Here is a 23,784-nt window from a genome sequence, read left to right on the forward strand (position 1 = left end):
AGAGCATACATAAAAAAAAAAGACAAAGTCGCAACTGGTAGTCTTCTGTATTTTGCAGATGTAAGAACTAAATACAGACGGAGCATCTGGACTTCCCGGTTCTGGCAGATTCTGTCTGTGGTTTGCACATGTTTGATGCCTTATCCAGAAAATTTAATGTAGCCTCAGCAATGTATCACTTCCTCCTCTCCCCTCTTCTAGATAAAAGCTACAATTATCTCCCAAAGTCACCTTCTTTAGGGGCATGACAAATAACAATTTAAGATTTCTTTCATTTCCTTACTCATCATTAAGGTCCTCCACTCATTGCTGAGGAACAAGTCTCGGGCTAATGGTGCTCTCTATTAGTAACAAATTTTATGAACCAGAATGTGTACCTAAAGCTTTATGCTAAGTGCTTCCTTTACCAAGTCAGTCACATACAGAGAGGACTGTTAGGACATTCAACTTGCAGATTCACTAGTTATATTACTAGAGAAGCCCCATAAATAGAACCATCTTACTCTCCTGAAGAAATAAAGCTTTCTTCCCCATGTTACTGTTCAGAAACCACTGTCCTCTAGTTCTCTTTAGCTAGGTGTTACCCCTTCTAAAACATAAAGAGAGGACACTGCGAACAGCCTCAGGATATAAAAGGCTGTGGTTTGATAACATTTTCCCCTCCCTACCTCCCCCAACAATGCCACATTATTCAATCCTTCCCTCTCCATCCCTGTTGTGCTACCTCTTGCACTATGCTGCAATAACTTACATCAAGGCAAATTGGATTTAAAAAACCCAACCAAACAACACACACACACAAAAGCATTCCTTAAACACCTGGGTGAGGGTAAGTTTTTAACCTGTATCAGTTCTATAATCCAGTTCAGGTAATTCAGATACAAAAGCAGTTGCTTTATCCCAAGTGAAAGAATGGTCTAGGAGTGAAAAGCTAGGATGCTTGAGTTCAGGCATATTATGAGATTCTCTCTTCCCAGTGAAAGATTTATGAAGAGAGATACACTACAATAAAAGCAAGACAATTCTGTTTTCAGATACTTTAAATCATTGGATGAAGCATAGGTTAAAATATATTCCCAGTGCTTGGTATTTTCCTGATGAACACAGACAAGTGCCAAAACAAAACCTGTGTCAACAAGAAAAATAAAGTATAAGAAACAACATAGCCTTGGGTTACAAGAACCTCTTTAGGTAAATAACAGCAGGCAGAAGAGCACAGTATTTTTTCTTACTAGATGTTCTTAATTTTTGCAGCTTTTAGTCCAGTGTCTGAGTACCCAATTTGTATAGGATGGATATATTCTGGAAAGAAAAGGTAAACATGGGTGGTAAGCTCTGTGCAATAACACTGCCTAATTTTGGCCATGGAAAAAACCATACTTCTAGACCAATTTTCTTCAATGTTTTTCCAACAGTAAAAACAAACATCGGAATTAAATCCAAACACCCAGCAACTCTTCCTCTCATTTTAGAAAACACCTCAAGCTGCAGAGAACATTTTCATGAACATTTTTATTGCAGTTTGTTTTATTCTGACCCTGACTAAAGCAGATCTCAGGCTTAGGAACTTCATTACAGAAACTAGTTTCCTTCTACGACTATTCAGCGGAGTACTCCAAATCCAGCTGGCTTCAAAAAATCTTCAAAAACAGTGGAAAATTTTATGGTTATTGCTGTAAAAGCTGTATTTTTAAGAGGACAATTAAAATGGTATTATAAAGCTAGCGCTAAATCCTGTTTCCTGTATGCATTCCTACTGAAGCCCGTAGGACAGCGTAGAAGTAATATGAAAGCATTGTTTGTGTCATAGCTTTAACACTATTCTAAAAGCAAAATCAAAACACACATGTACTCAAACATGCAAGCAGGATAACAATGTTTCTCTATGCCTATAGACCTAAAATTACAAGTCTATTGATACTTAATTTAAAATTTACAAAAAATTCCTGTTAAAACTGTGAAATTTCTCTGGAAAAAGGGGAAAAAACCCATCTATAACCCAACAGCAGTTTGTAACTATGGCTAAATCAAGATGATGTAACTTGAAAAAAATCACTCTCACGTTGTGTGCGTCAGTTGCCAGGTGACCACAATGTGCAGAGCTCTCCTTTCAAAGGTTCAAAGGCAGGGAAGGCCACAACTCTGACACACAGGCTCTAACCACAGTAAGCACAGAATGACTTTGTGAAGTATTTTTTTTTTTTACCCTCATTTTGAGGAGGGGTGTTTCTACTTAATATGCATAGGACAGCGCTACCAAAACCAGCATCAGGGTTGTGACCAGTACCCTGTGCTCCTGACCCCTGGTAACATGGTTAGCGTAACTAACACTGTTTCATGAGGCAGGCACCATTCTCGGTGACAGAGCAGCTCACGTATTCATTCCCTTTCCTGCATTATCAGGCCCTGAAGGTCCTGTGAACCAAGGGGACAAACCAAACCGATTTCTTCTTTCCCTTCCTACCACCCTCAAGGCTCCGGGGCTCCAGGCCAATATCTCCCTTCCTTGCTGGCCTTGAAGGTCCCAGGCACCCGGCCAGCCAGGTGCTGTTGATGACCCCGGCACAGAACAGGGAAGTGTGACAGCACACAGAGCACGGTCTGTAAAATCCAGCAGTTCCAAGTCCTAAGTGGGGAACTTGGACCTGGGCTGCTGCGGGACAGTGAGGCCGTGACCCCTCGGTGACCAGGGATGCCTCCACTGTCGTTGGCTTCCTCCCAGGACTGAGGGAGCGACTCGTATGCTCTTATACGATTTTTGAGTCTAGATTATGATTGTTCTATTGATACAGCAAGCCATGTATTACGATTTCACCCAACCTGCAGAGGGTCCAGGTGATGAGAAATTATAAAGTTAAGCTGTGTTACAAGTGCTTTATTACGCTACTTATAAATTGTACTACATTGATTCTGCCTGTAGAAATACTGTGCCATTCTAATAATAAATTCTGTGCTATACTTATCACAAGATCACTTTAGGAAAATAAAGCTTTAATTGTAACTCCAGCTTAGCGTCGTCGTCATTCTGCCAACGATGCCTAAAGGAACCTGTCTGTCCCCTTAGTGTCAGGTGACACAGGTGTGGATACATCAGGACTGAACACATGAACTCAGTGTGCATGTACGCCGTATATATGTATCTCCCCTGAACAGCAGGGATGCCTAAGTCTTAATGGAGACCTTTGTGACTGGGCCAGCCACCTGCTTTCTCTCAGGCTCAGGGGACTGCAGAACCTTCTGTATCATGGACATGCTGCAAGTTCCCCCAAATACCAGACCTACTGTTTCTGTACAGCGTTCAACACATACCACCAGCCTGAGAAGTTCCCAAGGACACTGTTTCTACTGTCAGCCCACAGTCAACTCAGTTCTTCTGGAGAATACTGTTTGCACTGTCAATGTAGAGTCAAACAAAGGATTGAAAGACCTTCCTCTCTTCTCTGAAAGATGCAGCAGCACTCCAGAAAGGCTGCTGTCACCCCAGTAATGCACCAGTCCACGTCCTGCCCCAAGGTGCCAAATCAGTTATGCTAACAGTTGAGCCTTCCAGATTTAGTGAGTGCTAGGTGTAGGACTCCAGCTTCTGACTCATCATTGCTGACTGGACAGCTGGGGTGGTTAAAGGCATGCAACGAAGGCATTCTGAGTCACCCTACTACCTAAAGTATAGAATCAGTGGAATTTAATCAGAGCCAAACCCTTTAAATACCGATTTGAGATAACTCACATAAGCTAGATGCTGCTATACTTATTCACTAGCACAAGGGTTTGACGAAAAGGTTGCATTATAGAGGGAATTAATATAAAGGGGGGTAGACCAGATATGCTTTTACAAAAAAGTTAGGTTAACCTACCAAATTTTGGATACTGCCACGCTAGAAGCAGCGTGTTATGCACAGGTATTTAAGACTTACTTTCCCAAGCATTCTGCCAAAGACAATCCAAACCTAGGTGTGATGCTCATTTGAGCACTGAATCTGCCTTGCTGATCCAGATGAAGCAGCATCAGCTCTGCCTATTTCTTCTTTCTTGATGGAACCTAGGTTTGTGCTCATCACTGAGCAGATGCTGATGAGGACAATATGCCCATTTACTAGTAGAAAGCTGTCTATACTGACTCAAACACAGCACAGAATTCTCACCTCAAAACCTCTTCTACCCTGGGGAAAGATGAACCGTGTTAGAAAGTGCTGATATTAAATACAAAAGTATTACTCCATACAAGACTGTGGGTGTATGCTGCTCTACTGTTTAGATACCGATCTGGAACTTGTAAAGAGTAGAGATACTGCTATGAATCAACTGTGTACTCAAGGTTTTTTTAAAGTTATACATAGGCGTTGGCAGACAACACTAATTTAACTGCAGTGTTACTGAATGAAGCACGCCATATACTGACAACAAAGGATTTTTTTTTTTAAACAAAGAATAAAATTGATTGTTGCTGCATAAATGAGCAAAGGATGAACTCTTAAACCTAAGGATTTATACTGCAGATGGTAGGAGTCAGGGGCTGGCCAGTTGTGTTCCCTATCTTATCTCTTTTTTGAATAGAAATCTTCCTAGGGAAAGCTGTCAGAGCACTGGTAAAAATGGAAAGAACCATTATATCTAGTCCTACCAAGTGTTTTCACTTTTTCCAACTGTGGGATCACAAGATCTGGAACTTTTGCTTAAAAGCCGTTGAAGTTCAAGGCTCTGCCAGAGCAGCTATTACTCCTGAAGTACGCTCAATGATCCTGAGGAGCCCACTGCGAGCAACTCAACTTGTGAACTACAGACAACTGTAGTTTAGTATTTTTAGATCAATAACCACTGAGGTAAAGCAAGAAGAGGTAGCAACCTCTGCTGCTTTGCAAATATACGGTGGTTTATACCACAATATTCCAAAATAATAGTTTTGTTTTTGATGAAGATTATCCAATGAAAATCGCCCACCTCCAAGAAAATACAACTTCCTAGTTGAAGAGTTTCTAACAGGCACGTGTCCTCTTTTAGGCTCCTTCATTTCACAATGACTTGGAAAAAAGCACTCAGATTCTCCGCAAGTCTGATAGAACTTGTTTTACACTAAGCATTCTACAAGAGAAAATTTCAGATTTACTCCCAAAGATGCTCTCAACACGTGACAAACACTGATTTTAGATGAAAAGCTTCCAAATAAAATTTTGGTTAAAAGCAGATGCTACTTGATTTTGGGGTGGTGGTGGAATGTGTTTGGGCCAAGTATACCACAAACTGTTATGTTTGATTTTTGTTGTTAATGACTTAACACATCAGTATGTTAGCGTCATCATTTGATGCACTCTAAAAACATTTATAGGCAGATGGACTGCTAGGAATGTGAGCAAGGAAAGCCAGCTCATGCTGTAGGGAGGAACACACAGTTCTGGCATACTAAAAATAAAAAGAAAGCATTAACACACCATATGCTGTGCAACAGCAAATAGCGTTATTTAGAAGTGTTCCAATAAAAGCTAATGATGGCAAAAGTTCAGACCTACTAAAAAAACCAAAGGTGACTTAAGTCAGCCACATACTTCACTGCATAAAATAAACATGAGTTTTTCCTAACAATTTAGTTTCTTTTGTTTTACACAAACCTTAGGATAACTTACTAGTTAAAGAGTTTTCCTTGTTAACAAAGTTACTAATCATGACAGACAGGAGTTCAAATACAACCAATGTAGCAAAGTTTAGTTTGTACACAGCCCGTGACTATTTTTTCTAAAATGACTGACCTGTCTTGCACCTCAGTTGTAGTATCTTTCTACAGAGTGAGTTCTCTTTTAACCTCTGCATTAGTACTAGTATGCAGATGCACATTCTCTCCCAAGCTGTATGAGCAAAGAAGTAAAAAAAGGGAGGTCTTTACTAAAGCAAAGTATTTTCTTGTAAGTAAAATTCTTCGTTATCACAAACCCACATAATTTCAACTCAAGTAATGTTAATTTTCAGCATTTTTGGAAGCCACAGGCAGCTCGGATGCAAGAACATGGGTGCCTCTGTGTGTGTGCATGGTGAATAGTCAACAAACAAGTAATTGTTTTCCATAACTTTAAACTGAAGATAGCAACCAGGACTGCTTATTCCTTAGAATGCGTCAGTTCATGATCTTGCAACTGGGGAGAAGCCTAAGGAGGCTTAGGAGAAGTAACTCTTTTAAGCAACAGAAACACTTCAAACTGCCACACAATAGAGAAGGTCTGCTGACTGTAGCATGGAACTGGGTGAAAAAAACTCTACTGACACCACATCCTTGTGCAAATCTTAATTTCATTTTCACATAACACAAAATTGTGTTAACTTCAAATACCCTGCAGCAGAGATGTGGTCAGTTAGCTACACAAATTCTTCACGACTAGTGGCAAGCTTCTCAAACTCAATCTTGCTGAAGTGCTCACTCATACTGTTAGGGTAACCAGCTCCAACTACAGGAGTACACACATGGTAATCGCTATGTTTTCTTAAGTTTTTGTTCTGTTCTCTTGGTGTCAAAACACAACAGAAGTCTTCCTGTTGACTTATTTTGTCTTTTGGTTTGTAGCAAAGTAGCTGAAGCGTGGAATCAGAACAGGACACCTTTGCTCAAAAGCTCTGACTCCAGCCCATCAGAAAACATGGAGGGAAACGCAATAGGCTTAATCCATAGTAAAAAGCTTCAGTAAATTACTGTTCTGCAATTGAGCCTGTGAAGTAATCTGACATCAGCATAGTCTCAGGTATTACTGGACTGTCTGAAAGAACTACAGTTGATTCAAAGCAGCAAACAATGACTTCACATGTCTTTGTTTTGTTCCAGAAGGTATATTTCATTGGTATCTGAGATGGAAGTTTCAGAGTCCACAATGCATGTTTATTCTGGTATACCCACATGCTGAATACTACTTAAATTCCCTTTCAAAATATAACTAGAACATTTGTTCTTAATGCAACAGAAGAGTTGCCCTAAGAATTGGCATTTGCACTCTCATGAGAAAGGGAGCCAAAACAAAACCAATATTCCCACCTCAGGCTAACACTGAACCCATGCTGTCATTCTGAAGCCTTTGCTTTTGTACATGGCAGAACTCCATTCACATTCAATAGCAAGAACTAAAAGAGAAGTGCATGTTGCAGCTCATTTGGAGCTGCTTGTTGGACCACAATAGCTTACATCCCCTGAAGGCTTTCCCCTCACCACTGCCTGCTTCTGCTGTAGCTCCACTCCCAAAACAAACAGAAAACCCAAACAAACAAAAGCCCCCAAGACTCACTTTTCAACTCATAACCTTCCAAGTGAAAGGGAACAATACCCTGAGAATCAGGAGGCTTATAAGGAAGAAGTCTCCACAGAGACAGAAAAAGGATCCCTTTTCTCACCCTTGTTCCCGTCAACATAAGGGACTGCTCCCAGCCCCCCTGTACCTGAACAAAGCTTTTAGAAGCTCCATCTCTTCTTCTCAACCCATGACTAGGCCAGCCAGGGAAGTGGGATGACAAACTTTCGAGCCATCTCATTCTTCTTTTCCCACATTCAAATGTATGGAATGCCCACTAATCCTTCCGAACATACACTCCTGCCCCACATAATAGTCTTCTTTTCTCCTGTTACTTTACCTATTTTTAGTTCCAAACAGCTAACACAAACCAGCTATGGCCACAAGCTGGAACATCCTGAACCAACTGCCATGAACCAGAACAACTTCAGCCACTGCTTACGGCAAACAGGAGACAAGGAAGAAGGATATTAGTTCGACTTGCTTACAGCAAAGCTGTCCCTTTGTTGTTACACTGAGACCAGCAATGCTCAGCTCCAAGATCAGTCTTTTCCCCTGTTTGGATCACCTAAGAATTCTGGTGTGTCTTCCCCTTAAAATTAAATGCACTGCTCTTACTCTTCAGCCATCCCTTCCTACACCCAAGACGTGTCTGCTCCAGTTCTTCATTGATTGAGGCCACCAGTTCCACCTTGAACTTTGTTTTTGCTTCCTGTCCCATTACACTGATTTTCTAAACTGTGAAAGAAAGAAAGAAAAAAAAACAACCAACAAGACAGCTCAGGGATTGCTTGTAGGCAAAAACAACTTTGCCCTGTATCAAGCTACCATTTTCTTTGAAAGAATTAAATATTCAGTATAAAAATAAAATTCAAGTTATATGGTCCTATTTAATTTGTGACACAAGGAGTTATCCAAGTTAGGTTTAGGTTATTCAGAGAATGTGACGATGAGACTGTTACGGGCACAAACAGGGAAATGAGAATACCTTATGACAATACTGATTAGCCTCTAAGATGCCCTTGCTTCAGCATTGCTAAAGGGACAACAGAGCAGATGGATCTCCAGTAGTTTGCTCACTTAAGTGTAGGTATTACACAGTATATGAGGGCTTTCAACTTCAGTCGTTGATAACACATTTGTTGAACACCATCAAGGATCAAGAATAGGGTTCTTCATACTGTATTTTCAAATTCAGAAATCTGATACATTGAATTTATCAAAATTCCTTTTCAAGACAGAAGTTATTTTTCCATGACACTTTGATCATAATCGCTACATTTAACTATTTTTGTCCTCTTAGTTGTATAGTGTTTTTAGGGTAACCTTTGTAAGCAGACTATCAACCTCATTATCCAAATAACTTGAGCAGCAACAGCTTAATATCCGTCATGGAAAGGAATGTGGTCTTCTGAAGATTACGGCTGCAAGGCCACCAAATTATTCTTCCACTCTTTCAGCAAGGCACGCTATTTTTACATAGTCCCTCAAAACCTTCTCATCTCTGAAGGTTCCAAACTCTGTTTCAATTAATACTTTAATTGCACCATGAGTTTTCAATAAATGTAGCTTTTCAAACTAATCCAGAAAAAACACTGGCACTTTAAAATTCAGTAAGGAACTGAATGATCCCAGGTAACAATCCCAAGAATATGAAAATAATAATAGTAATAATAATAAAAAGATATAAAAAGGTGTTTTCATTTAAGTACATTTATCCTTTCTTGCTAAATGTCATCTCCATTCAGCTAGCATGTAAAAAGATTAAACTCAAGTTACACAACATTCTTTCTCAATATTTCAGGTAAAGCATTAAGTAGTATAGCAATACTTAATGTAGTTTATCTTTCACAAAATTAATATTTTCCAAATGAGTAATAAAAAAAGCTAACTCATCAATTTCCACATACTGAGGTTACTGTGCTAACAGCACAGCGTGACTACTAAAATATTTTTCTACCACTTTGAGGTTCTTTTTCTCAAGACTGAACAAATGCCATTTCAACGCTGCATGATATTAACTTCAATGCTTAGAAATAAACATATTCTCAAGAACAGCAATTTAGAATGATCACATGTAGGTAATAAGAATTACTGTCATGTAAGGTGTAATTTCAGAATGTCATTAAAAATATGCTTTTTCAATCAGATATTTCACCCTGAAAAATATACATCAGAACACATTAGAACTGATCCAGTTAATATTTTTTTTTTAATTAAAAAAACCACACAAAATTAAGACTACCCAAAAACTACAATGGTACTACACAGAACAGGGCAAGAGCACTCTTACAGTGAGGCCCCAAAAGTTACTCCATACTTTTTGGCTATACACATTCCTTACTGCTTTCATCTAAAATTATTTACATATCACATTGAGTTTTTACAATGTGTGTGTTAATATTATTGCCAATTATCTGCATCAGTGTTCTATTAAGACCACAAAAAGTGATGATGATAATTACTAAGCTAAAAAAGTAGCGAGAATTAGACGTTAGGGGAAGATGAAGATTCTGTAAGGGAACTCCTTCTCTACACCCTTAGGAAATGCTGAGTAGTACTGACCTTACACTAGTTAACTACTTTGCTCATTGTAACAGCTACGCATAAACTGTAAATTCAAGTGTAGCTCCAGCTATGACAAAGCAAATACGTGCTGAACACCACCAGTTACTCTAAAGAGCTGTAAGTTCTTGGGGTTTGTGGCAAAACAGTTACTGGCTAAGAACACAGGGAAAAAAAAAAAAACCATACATGAGAAATTTTATGGGAGTTTGAGACCAGTTGTTTTCAGCCAATGTCTCATGTGTGTGGATCATGAAGCACTTTTAAGGGACCTGCAAAAGACAGCTGGTAAAAGCAAACCTAAATCTGCTAGTGTTACAAGTGCTATGTGTACGTCCTTATCCATCACAAGTTTTCTAGGAGTTCCATTCAGAAAGATGCTTAAAACAGATTTAGACATAGGCTACAAACCCTACAAAGTTTACTACGTTAAAGTTGTGAAAAAGGTTTCCCTCATTCACAAGCACTTGTACAGGAATATAAAACCTGAATCACTCAAATAGCTATGGAGCAAATCCATGACTTGTAACCAAAGAAAAGGCCTTTTAAGTAATTGCTTATCTTCTCATGTTGTATTTTGCAAAGGGAATAAAAAACACTACTCTCACATTTAGATTACTTTGATACCAGCAGATGAAACGTTTCCCCAGACTGGATCTGACAAAGAGAGGCAAAAAGTATAAGATAAACCTATAGGAGATACCGCTTTAATGACACAGATCAATGCAGAAAAACACCTGGGTCAGCTGTTTTCAGAAAGTTAAGTTTTACCATCTGTTTCACTGACTGCTTTTGTGGCAGGCCTAGAGTTTGACTGTAACGCTGTAATGCAACATTCAGGGAGGGAGGAAGCACGAACTAGAAAACAGGCTACTTGCCACTCAATAGTTCTATGAAAAAAAATAATCCTTCCTACATCAGCCTAACTCTAGATGTTCGTTCATGATCAAGACAAGCAACACACCAGAATTATTGTTTGTAATCAGACAAAAATATCAGAACCATGATGTGGCATTAATTATATTAAATTCCTCTTTCCTAAGATTAAGGGTGCTCTAACTTCCAAAACAAAAAATACCCTGAAGACATTGTGAAGTGAAGGAAGAGTCAGAGTACTGACATCCAGTGAAGGTAAGGATGATCGATCTACTGGTAACTGACCAAAATTCATTCAATGTATCATCTTCAAGAACCACTATAAAAGCCTATTGTATTTGGTGAAGGCTACAGCTAGAGGGATATCAAATACTTCCCCATTCTTTTATTAATTACTAAAAGTTTCATGGTTTCAGTAACATTGAAAGCACGTTGAAATCTGGCTTCTTCAGCTAATCATTAGAAGACTGGGGAGTGTTTGTACGTTTTGCTAGAAAAGTAAATGCACAAGTTTATGAACATATATACATGTTGGGGCACTATGGCTACGTTTTCCGCTCTTAAAAAAAGTAACTAAATAGATCGGAATAAAAAAAAATAATCTTACATACTGGGAAACCATTAGCCATTACATTGCAAGCACAAAACTTTCTATTGCTGATAGAACAGATGTACTACAGCGATAGTTAGCAGTATAAGAACCACCACAGCAAATACCCAGCAAAGGAGCTTTGCTGGCTGCATCACCTTGATCATGGTAGCTGTCCAGACAGATATGTCATATTGATACTACCGATACAGACACACACACACTTTCTTATGGGAGGAGGAAAGGCATTAAATATCCCACCTGAAATATCTCAGAACAACCAGGTATAAGTAAGGGATTCTAAAGAGTAGTAATATAAACCACTGCTAGATATTCTTATTTATTTAAACCAGAATATGGTCTTAGAAGTCCATACAGCTGACAGCTACAGGTGGACACTAGTATACTCCTCAGTGTCAGAGGTATATAAGTAGTTGGACATAATCACACAATTTTAAACTATCTGAAGTTTTATGTTTTAGCATCACTCAGCCACTATGGTTACTCACTGCCTCAGACTGTCGATACCTCATTTGCTTCTGTTTAACATCAATAACTTCCTTTCAAAGGGGTCCGTCGTCCATCTCCTGTCCCCATCGTCCATCCGTCCTTCATCCCCCGTCCCCCCCCCCAAAAAAAAATTCAAGAGAAATTTTGCAGTAGATCTTAAAAAAGTCCAACAGTGGCAGAATGGGAGGGGAAACTACGATTTTCTAAGTAATGCTAACCTCCTCAAAATAATCAATTAATGCTTTCTTCATCATGAAGTAAAACCTGTTTACATGAAAACAGAGATCTATGGAGATAACACAGGACAAGTGAATTACTGACACATCCTAACACCTTATTGGTTAAATCGCTTTTGAGTTTAGTCACCATCTCAAGCAGAAAATACATCCTGTGTGAAGTAGGCACCGTAAAAAAGTTTCTAGTATCCTTCATTTAGTAACTGAAAGGCAACAAAAATGTCATCCCATGAAGCATTGCATTGCTCATAACACAAATAAGTTTAAAGCAAAAAACATGACAGTGTTAAATTCCATGTGCTTATACATGAAACACGAATGACCTTTAGGTTCCCAGAATTACAAACCTGGGTCTCATTTATTAAACACATGCACTGAAGTGATGTTGATTTCATTGCAAAGTGAACTTTTCAATTTCAATTTAGATAAATTAATTTTGTTTCACAACTTACTTAAAGAAGAGATCACACTGATTAAAGAGGATTTCATCATATCTTGATTATAAAAACCCTAGACCTGAAAAAAAAAAGTGCGTATGGCAAACAAGAGAGGAGGGAACTGGAAATAGTACACAGAAGAGCATGTTGGTCAGCCTCAGTAATGGTTGCCATGTTGTTGCATCCTTAGATCACCAAGCCTGCAGTAAGGCAGTGTTTCTCTGAAGAGGTAATGCCTTTTATTAGACTAACTAATATAGCTGGAAAAAAAAAGACCTGATGTGCGTCTGGGCACACAAGCCCTTTGAGGTCACCGTGTGACCAAAAGCTTGTCTGGCACCTTCTCCCATTATAAGCCATTCTAATAAAAGATAATTACCTCCCTCCACAAGCCTCATCTGATATATATTATTATACCACATGCAGTCTCTGCAAAGAGAGGATGGTGAAAAAACAGGATACTGGTTTAACAAGAGTCATGTACCATCATAATATATAATCTCTCAAAACAGCACCTTGTCAAAATGTCATGAGCAACAAAAGAAAAAAAAAAAAAGCTATGCCAAACAAGCAAAAAGCCCTCATATACAGCAAGACAGGACATTCAGGGAGCTCCCTAGGTTGAGGGAGCAGCACTCTACTTATTTTAAGTCTGTAACGCAACACTATGGAAAAAGACAGCAGGAGGAAATTCAATCCCTGAGAACAGGGAAGAACTTAATTATCACAGTGGTATTTATTAAAAGTTCCTGTATTACAGAAGCCATTTCTCTTGGAAAAAAAGAAGCAACATGGGGAAGAAAGTTAGCTAACAATCCATCCTGAACAGAAGAGACATGGTACTGTACCTGGAGAAGCAGAGATTATGCAAGTCCACGTTAGTCACCTTGACAACCTCCTGAATTAGCTTTAAAGGTCAACTCTTCAAGGAGGTACTCAAAAGCCCTAAAAAGGTCTCAGTGAGGTACCAGTATTCAGCTGGCTCCTTGGCTTTCACTGCCAAGAGTTCTTCTCAGAAAAGCCTCAAGTTGCACAAGAACATATTAGGCAATTTAAGTTCCCCAACTTTCTTTTACAATACAGGATTTAAACCTCTGCTTAAGAAATGCGTTCTCATAATGCAGTTCCACATCAGACATAACTGAGTAACTCTCCAACAAGCATAAGGCACTCCAGGCATACTACATTCCAGCCACCTTCAGGCATCTAAAAAGATGATGTCTCAGCTAATGACTCCAGATTCAGGAAGCCACGCACATCCAAAAGGAAGTGTACCCCATACTAGAAGAAGGTGAATTCAAGAGATCTATTTTTGAAACTAGAGTTCCTCAGTTTAGCAGGTAGCTTATTTCTTCAATTATCTACCCTGCTGGACAGTTGCCTAGCTGCCTTTACAGAAAGTAATCTGTGGAACTCTTCCAGCTAGACACTAACACACTAGTGATATGAACACAAGAAAATTATTATTAATTTGGCAAGTACTGGGATCCTAAAGACATTATTTGTGAATGTGGTTCAACATATGTGAACTATGTTCAACTAACACAGATGCAGTGGCCCAGCCTACAAAATGCAGTACATAGCAGGCTGTTGGCTGCCACATTTCAATATCAGATCAGTTCAATCCCACTAAGCAGGCTCCTGTAGCAAGTTACAGATATACAATTTAATAATGGAATAGTTTTCTGCAGTCAAGAGTAAAACTGGGATGCCTGTTTCCCAACACTACCCAAACAAAGAAGGATTTTGACTGTGGAGGAAGGTGGTACATAGAAGAAAACAAAAAGCCTTCCACCCACAAACCAAGAAAGAATCCACACGCTCAGAGTCTTGACACCTTCCAGCTTTAGGAGGATTTGACACACTGTTTTAATGACTGAGGTGTGGAATCCATTACATGCTGTTTTCCTTGAACCTGATGAACAGCTGCTAACACCTTGTTGACCTCCTCTGGATCATGCTTACCAATTTCCTAAAGGTAAAGGTCCCTGAAACAACCAAAATAGAATGCTGAAAAAAAGCCGTGAGAAAGACAGAACAACTCCTTAAGTTCTTTTATTTAGCATTCCCTTCACATTCTCAAAAAGTTTATGAAGAGGAAAGAAGTATGTCACATGTATATGTAACCAGTACCCTGTGCTCCTGACCCCTGGTAACATGGTTAGCGTAACTAACACTGTTTCATGAGGCAGGCACCATTCTCGGTGACAGAGCAGCTCACGTATTCATTCCCTTTCCTGCATTATCAGGCCCTGAAGGTCCTGTGAACCAAGGGGACAAACCAAACCGATTTCTTCTTTCCCTTCCTACCACCCTCAAGGCTCCGGGGCTCCAGGCCAATATCTCCCTTCCTTGCTGGCCTTGAAGGTCCCAGGCACCCGGCCAGCCAGGTGCTGTTGATGACCCCGGCACAGAACAGAGAAGTGTGACAGCACACAGAGCACGGTCTGTAAAATCCAGCAGTTCCAAGTCCTAAGTGGGGAACTTGGACCTGGGCTGCTGCGGGACAGTGAGGCCGTGACCCCTCGGTGACCAGGGATGCCTCCACTGTCGTTGGCTTCCTCCCAGGACTGAGGGAGCGACTCGTATGCTCTTATACGATTTTTGAGTCTAGATTATGATTGTTCTATTGATACAGCAAGCCACGTATTACGATTTCACCCAACCTGCAGAGGGTCCAGGTGATGAGAAATTATAAAGTTAAGTTGTGCTTATATATTAAAATATAGAATAATTTAGACTATAACATTAATATTATTATAATAGTATATTAATATCATGTTATTATATAAAATATATAAAGCTTTAAGTAGCCTTATTAAGCTACTTATAAATTGTACTACATTGATTCTGCCTGTAGAAATACTGTGCCATTCTAATCATAATTCTGTGCTATACTAACCACAACATCCTGTTAAGAAAATAAAGCTTTAATTGTAGTGCCGCCGTCATTCTGCCAAGGATCCCTAAACAAACCTGTCTGTCACCTTAGTGTCAGGTGACAGAACAGGAGAAGGAAAATGAAGTTGAAGAACCAGAACAAGCAAGCTGGCGTACTTCTAACATTCACATTAACCAAAATGGGACATTAACATTCCAGAATGAGTGTGCTGTTTATACAGCTCTTTAAGGCACAGATGTTAGATTTGCAAGAATTGCTAGCATTTCAGGATCGTGCACAGTTCTGCCTTCTGAGACTGAACTGTTTGTGCCTTTAAGCCTTTTGACATTTTAACTGAAGATATCATATTAGGTCACTCACTATGGAAAATTTTCTTGAACCACAGTACAAATACTGAGGACTACAGAAGCCGTAGCTGTATTCTGGTCTGCAACCAGACCGACTTAATAGTAGCCACGCTAACTGATGCTGTCCAGCAGCATTTGATAAAGGCCTCTCATACCTTACAAGGTGAGTATGACTAACCTAGAGTCCAAGACTGGAATGCATCCATATCTGTGATTTGTGAGATATCCTAAAACTAAGTAGAAGTATAATATTTAAAGCCAACAAACAAAGTCAGGATATTATTACCTGGAAACATAAACTGAAGTTAGTTACTTTCCTTTTTACCTTTGAGAGCAACTTTTTCTATCCTTTTTTGAAAAAGGGATGTTGGTGTTTGCCAGAACCATATTGTTATTGCTTGGTGTAGCTCAGCTGTCCTGGTTTTGGCTGGGATAGTTTTTCCCCTCGTAGCTGGCATAGTGCTGTGTTTTGGATTTAGTATGAGAATAATGTTGGTAACACACTGATGTTTTATTTGTTGCTAGGTAGTGCTTACACTCATCAAGGACCTTTCAGCTTCTCATGCTCTACCGACTGAGAGGGCTGGGGGTGCGCAAAAAGCCAGGAGGGGGCACAGCCAGGACAGCTGACCCAAACTGACCAAAGGGCTATCCCACACCGTGTGATGTCATGCTCAGCATATAAAATAGGGGAAAGCTGGCCAGGGGGCTGCTGCCTGGGAACTGGCTGGGCATCAGTTGGTGGGTGGTGAGCAGGTGCATCATGTGTCGCTTGCTTTGCATATTCTTTTATCATTATTATTACTATTTTATTTCAATTATTATACTGTTTTTATCTCAACCCATGGATTTTCACATTTTTACCCTTCTGATTCTCTCCCCAATCCAACCAGGGGGGAAATGAACTAGTGGCTGGGTAGTGCTCCATTGCCAGCTGGGGTTAAACCACAACACCAACTCATATTGCATAACTTTATGAAATCCATTTGAAATGAAAAACAAAGTTTGAGTTAAGTGGCATCTTTCTGTGTCCAAATAAAAAGGCAAAACAAAACAGTTAAGACTTGCATTGGCAAGGACAACAGTATGTTCAGCTGCCAAAACTGGACATGGATGTGGCCAAAGTTCTTATGCCCTTCTGTGAAAACAACAGACAGACTGATGTTTTTCCCCAAAATGGGACTGGGACATAGGGAGAGAAGGGGAAGGAGATATTCAGAATTAGAAGGCCCTTTACAAATAGCCTGAAGTTTAAATAACTGATGCTTCCAGGTTTGGACAAAACCCCAGAATGAAAAAAGCAAACGCTTCCGCTCCCCCCAACCCCACAAAAACATGCCCCCATAAAGCCTCAGGGCTATATGCTCAGCTTCTGTAAGCAGATACTTCCCAGATGCTCAGTTCAAGTAAACTGCACTACACATCTTGATACCAATTGAAAAACTACTATAAACACAATGTTGTTAATACATAGAAGTTCTTCAGCCTAAGACTAAATCATTCAATCCTTAGAAAAAAACAACTCCCCTGCACACCCTTTCCCCAGCCAAAAAACCCCAAACCTACAACCGAGGAACTGAAAAGGACAGCAGTTCATGGCAGAGAAAACTTTCAGAGTATTATTTGGTGGCAGAAAACAGTAAGAGAAAGTTAACATAGGAATTGAAAGAGGAATATATGACAATTATACTCTGCCAAAATCTGAAGAGCTTATATTAGGTAATGTAAACATCCACATACATTCTTTTTCCTCCCCCAAAATCTTATTTTTCAGTGAGTATGAAATTTTATTTTCAGTTTATCTTAAACTTTTTATAGCTGTTCCTGGTGGCTGCCACTGAATTACCAAGCATAACAGATAAATTTTTTTCCTGTTAAGCTAACGTGAATGTAAGAATTAACAGCAGTAGTAGTTGAGCACAAAAAACCCTACCCAAAGACTAAATATTTGTTGCTGTCTTAGGATAATTAAAAATATTTATGAAACTTGTCACAATATTTGGAACAGGTTTCTTTCACTAGGATGTGACAGACTGATTATTCAGACAATTTGTGCAAAATGAAAACAGAAGGATTGACGGTGGGTTCTTGGAATCCATCTATAAAAAAAGTTAGTAAAACAGTTTTGCTGGGTTGTCTTGCTGCTTACGTATTTATGAGATGCTTCTAAATTTCACTCTAACCAACAATAAGGAACTAGCTAGGAAGACTGAAGTGGAAGGAAACTCCAGTGAATGATCATAAAATGATCGAGTTAGGCTTTTGAAAGGGGAACAACAGGATAAAAAAACACAAGATAAAAATAAATTCAGAGAACTGATAAGACAGATCTCAGCTGCAAAGTGACTTACAATGCATGAATAAATTGGACAGTAGATATTGTGTACTGTAAGTTAGGAAATGCTGTGTTTTTCTGCAGAAAGAGGAACAACCACCTGATTGATTGACAGTTTCACAACTCAAGCCTTAAGACCAAAGCAAGTACCAAGGGTATGTATGCTTTAAGGACTAGGCTTTGAAGCTAAAAGGATTAATGCTGGCTTTGCCTCTAATTGACCCCTGCTGCTGTGCTCTGAGATACTACATTGGACAAGACAAGAAAGCAGATCTAATACAACTACAGCAAATCTGACAGAACTGCAACTACGACGACCCAATGTATTTTTAGAGCTATGGCGACAGACTTTCACAAATTCCAAAATCCCAAATTTCAGCATGCGTGAGCTTAATCTTTACCCAGGAAAGAAAAACAAAACAACAACTCCTCAAAGGAACAGAGGAGAGCAGAGGAAGTAGCTAGGTGAAGGCTAACATATGGAAGACAGGGTAGAGAGGACAGATTTTTAGTAAGTTTTCATTAACAGAAATTGTTTGAAATACCAAAGTAATATATAATTTTAAATGATGCTAAGTAATTTACAAAACTGAGCTAATTATGTATTTTCATTCTTGTTCTGCACTTGTCAGAAAGCTTAGCGCAGCTTTCCGAACAACATGTTGCTCTTCCTGCCAGTGGAACTGCTGATCCAGTATGAACAAATGCCCAGAATGGCACACCGCTAATCCAACAACTTGAGCTTTTATTTGAGATCTGTTTTAATAAACATACTCTGTTTTCAGTCTTTTGAGTCACAAGACCAGGTTTAGGCTTGTACATTTTAGTTTCTTTAAAAAAAAAAAAGTATCAATCACCATTCAATCCAACAGTCTTTCCATGGAATTGCATTCAGTTTTTCAGTCCTACCCCTTGGCTTACAGTTACAAAGATACTACAGGCAACCCTTTCTCATGAAAAATTTCTTTTGGGGCAGGCAGGTCATAATTTCTCAAAAGACAAAAGCAAACTAATTCTTGCCTTTGGAATGTGATTTTAAATTACGCGGCTGTGCTTTCAGTCGTCTTGACATTATACTCCAGTTCTAGGTTATTACTTCCACTTTGATTCTGTGCTCCAATTGAGAATAGTGGTGTAGAAGCACTGAGTGCTTTGGCTATGTTCCTTCCCATGCAAGGGAGTCAGACAATAAATACTAGGGCATCCTGTTAGTCTTAAGACTGTTCTAGGAACTGTTATGTACAAAAAGTGGAGGGATTGCATAAAACTGAGGATCTGTTTTTTAAGCTTAATCAGTAATGCAACCAATAGTATGATGGATGCACTTCAAGAACAAATCAAGTCAGTAGGCCTATTGGTTAAGTCCTTTGTAGGAACTTCAGATTTTGTAATTCAGTTCAATCATTTTAAACCTTCACAGACATACTTACTACCATCACTAACCTATTTTATTGTTTTGTCTTTTTAAGCGTATTCTCACAGCAGAATATTTAACTCAAAAAAGACAGCCCAGCCGAAGAGTGATAATTAGCCTGGATCAGCTCCCTAACCCACTTCCCTGCACAGCTGGCAGACCCTGGAAGGCAGTGCAGGGTCAAGAAAACATATATCAAGTCACTTCACTTGCCACTCACCTGGCCACTTCTCAGCTCATTAACAGCAACTGGCTGCAGGTCAGAGCACTCTCAGGGGCTGGTTCTGTCACTAGGAAGAGCCGAGCAGGTTCTTAAGAGGTTAGGAGATGAAGCTTTAACTGATTCTGTCATCACAAATAGGGAAATAATAAAAAAGTTAACTCCGGTCCCTGAAGCTCGTTTGGGAGACACTGTTAAAAGAAACAAAACAAAACCAAAACACAACCAAAGACCCCCCAAAAAATGAAAAACCAAGAAAACACCACCCCACACACCCCACAACCCCAAAACTACAAATGAAGAAAAAATACACCCATGAAGGAGAAAGGAGTGATAAAGGTTCACAGATATGTCAATACAAAAAGGATATTCTAGGCAATGTCTCCATCTCACTTCAAAGAAAGGATTCACATTTATCCAATGGATCTGTTACAGATCACAATATTCTATACTTGATGTATTAGCTGTGTATTACATACTGCACTGAAACTACCACAACACCACATCAGACAAGAGCTTGTAAACACCACTAACTTTTAACAGACTTATTATTTAAAAGACACACTGAGGGGCCCAAGTAAGTTTCATTTACAGAATAAGACACAAAATTAACATTTTAAAAGCTGAACAGCTTTTACTGACTTAGGATTTCACAACCCTAGCATTTTAGTAATGAATGACAAATTATTTTTTGCAACACTTTCAGAATTTAAATTCCTGATTTCACTTATTTTAATGGAAAACTGTTATTCAAACCTACACAATACTTCTGCCATCACACAGCATGGTTTCTGGAATCAGAGTAACTCTATGGCAGCATCCATGAAATATGTCGTCAGAGAAGCCTTCATCAGCAGTTCAAAACTAAACAGCCTCTTAAAAATAATAATTATAAAAAAGTCTACATACTTTTGACTCTTCCCCTCCAGCATACAAGAGTCTATAAAGACAAAGAAGACTGGCCCTTGTTTTTTAACTAACATCCTAACAGAAATAGTTAGCCAGCCTGACTTTGGAGTTCAAAGGGCCAATTCTGAAAGTTACATCATCAAATAAACCCCACACAATCTAGCCATATGTAGAGAAATACACTCCTCACTCATTCTGCCTCAAGGACATCTGGATAGGAAACTCTTATATTTGGCAGGTATTATTTTTTTAATATACAGAGAAGAATCAAAGTCTCAAACCTTGACACCTAAAGCACCATAAAAAGCTCTCACAAGCAGTTATCAAGTTTCTTGGAGCATGAGCAGCAAGTCCTCTGTGCAAAGTCTTGCTCAGTGAGCCATAAATTCAATACTACCCTAAAATAATAAATGCACAAACCCAATGTACTGTATTTAATTAACAAAACGGTGATAAACCTCAGTGAGATTATTTACTGGTGCAGTTGTCACATTCCTGCCAGGCATTGATTAAGAAGTTATTTTCAGCCAGGACTGTCAGTTTATCACTCAACAACGTAAACATAACACAAACCTGGCTTGATGTCAATAAAACTCCCACATCCTCTCATGAAGGCTACAGTCCTTCCCAAGAGGACCCTCAGCTGAGGCTCTCCTTTCTATGACACTGTTCAAGTCATACGTGCTGCCAAAAGAACTGCGCCTCACAAACACGCAAAGCCTCTTCATCGTACCTCAAGTGAGTCAACCCACACCCGCACATTCAACAGATCAAACAGAACCCATGGTTTTCTTTATGAGGCTTCTTATAAGGAGCTCCCCTGCAGCTTCCTAGTCGTCCACTGTCCACCTCACTTTGCCAAAATGCCTCTCCCAGCCCCCCCTTATCTCTCCACCTGGGTTACAGGCAAGATGTGCTGCACCTGACCTGAAGGCACTGAGACACTGGAAGTCTGACCAGCGTGCTCCAAGTGACCACCCAACGGACTACTGCCTCTTGCAACAGTTAAGCTGCTGAATTCCTTCCTCATGTGGTGTAAGTAAAGTGACTTTCTCTTCCATGAGGGTACTAAATTTTATAAGATTTGGAGGTCTCTATCCCTCTTCAGGTGTCACAGGAGTGAAGACACACAGACATATTGTATAGACATTGTAAAGGCACAGCACCTTTACAGATATGCCAGCCAGCAGAACTGATTGGCCACAGAAGTGTTTAATACTGTTGACTCTAAGAAAGTTGTGGGGGAAAAAATATATACCAGATTGAGAAAGACAAAGTTCTATATAAAAAAAAAGAGTACCAACTGCTGCATTTCATCCATAGTACTTAAACCCAGATGTCTGTATTACAGCTGATTTGTCAAGACAGAGCTGCAACCAACCAAATCACCTCATTTCCATCTTTCCACCTAAAGAAATCACACAAGATCATGTAGAGCCCTTTGGTATTTAAGGCATTAGAAAATGTTGTGTTTTTTTTAAAGAATCAATGTGGCATTATTACTTAAACTGACACTTCACCTAAAGGTAAGCAGCAGCCTCAAAAACAGACTGTCTCACTTCTATGTTAATTTAATGCTCTTCCAGAAAGAGAATAAAATCGACAAGAGAAGACAACGTACATCTTTCCCAAGGCTGTTTTTGTCAGCTTCTGTCAGCACCACTGGGTCATTGCCAGGGACACTTTAACTACTCTCTGGGATGCTGTATTCATTTATCCTGACACACAGGAACATACAGACACGTTTATCCTGAGATATAGGAACACAGCATTACCTGAACACGGCCATTATTAAATACTGTGCTATTCTTGCACAGCCTGCTACTCAAAAATGGTTGATTTCTTGATTTGGGAAGACACGTCCCAGTTGTAAACTACAGCCAGCCCTCACAGCGGGCTGGCAAGGATTAATGCCAGGCCCTGCGGCGTATGTACCCAGACCACTGCGGAGCTCCGCCGGCTGCACCAGCTCGGTCAGGGCCACCTGGGGCCGCTCCCGCCTCAGCCACGAGCCGTCTACAGGCACAAGGCAGAGGAAGGCTCCGTTACCGAGGCCTCGCCTCACGGGGCGGGAAGAGGCGGCGGGGGGGTGAGGAGAGGAGCCCCCGGGCCGAGGCCGGCGCCCCCGCCGCGATCCACCCCCTGGCGCTGTAGCCGCTGGCTCGGTGAGCGCCCCCGGCCCCCCCGTGCCCACAGCCCGCCGAGGAGCGGGGAACACCCGCCCCAACACCGCCGCCGCCTCCGGCCCCGCCTCAGGCCGCCCCGCCTGACCGCACCCCGGCGGCCTCCCGCACCATCGACGCCAGGTCCAGCAGCAGAGTAGAGCGCCGACAGCTCGACGACGCTCCTTCCCGCCCCACGAAACAACAGAAGCGGAAGGCGGCGGCAGACATATTGGGCCGGGGCGGACGTCTCGTGACACGGGGCTCTGGGTTCATTCCCGAGGGGGAGGGCTGCCCTTAACTAAGATGGCGGAGAAGCGCCGGTGGGTAGGGAGTGGGGCACACCTTCGTTGTTTCCTCTTGGCCGCCTGCTCGTCGCTGTGTGCTGCCGTTTCCTTCGTTTCCCATTTAAAGAGGCCAAGTACTAAGTCCTGCAGTTTGGTCACAACAACCCCATGCAACGCTATATGCTTGGGGAGGAGTGGCTGGAGAACTGCCTGGCAGAAAAGGACCTAGGGGTGCTGGTTAACAGCCAGCTGAACATGAGCCAGCAGTGTGCCCAGCTGGCCAAGAAAGCCAACAGCATCCTGGCTTGTATCAGGAATAGTGTGGCCAGCGGGAGCCAGGCAATGATCCTCCCCCTGTACTGGGCACTGGTGAGGCCACACCTCGAATCTTGTGTTTGGTTTTGGGCCCCTCACTACAAGAAGGACATTGAGGTGCTGGAGCGTGTCCAGAGAAGGACAATGAAGCTGATGAAAGGTCTGGAGAGCAGATCTTATGAGGAGTGGCTGAGGGAACTGGGGTTGTTTAGTCTGGAGAAGACGAGGCTGAGGGGAGACCTTATCGCTCTCTACAACTACCTGAAAGGAGGTTGTAGCGAGGTCGGTGTTCGTCTCTTCTCTCAGGTTATTAGTGATAGAACAAGATGAAGTGGCCTCAAGCTGCGTCAGGGGAGGTTTAGATTGGATATTGGGAAAAACTTCTTCACCAAAAGGGTTGTCAGGCATTGGAACAGGCTGC

The 23,784-nt window shown here is 40.7% G+C and overlaps 1 protein-coding gene across 1 annotated transcript in view; it reads right to left on the reverse strand.

The window, feature by feature from the left end:
- HSF2 (heat shock transcription factor 2) overlaps positions 1 to 22,991 on the reverse strand; it is a 45,386-nt gene extending 22,395 nt beyond the window's left edge. The window contains exons 1-2 of the mRNA XM_064447380.1: positions 22,894 to 22,991; positions 19,691 to 19,815 (exon numbers count right to left, since the gene is read on the reverse strand). The gene's annotated coding sequence lies outside the window, so the exon portion shown is untranslated. The remainder of the gene's footprint in view (positions 1 to 19,690; positions 19,816 to 22,893) is intronic.
- Positions 22,992 to 23,784: the final 793 nt, after the last annotated feature.

This window comes from Phalacrocorax carbo, chromosome 3 (assembly GCF_963921805.1).
Source record: "Phalacrocorax carbo chromosome 3, bPhaCar2.1, whole genome shotgun sequence".
Lineage (NCBI taxonomy): Eukaryota > Metazoa > Chordata > Aves > Suliformes > Phalacrocoracidae > Phalacrocorax > Phalacrocorax carbo.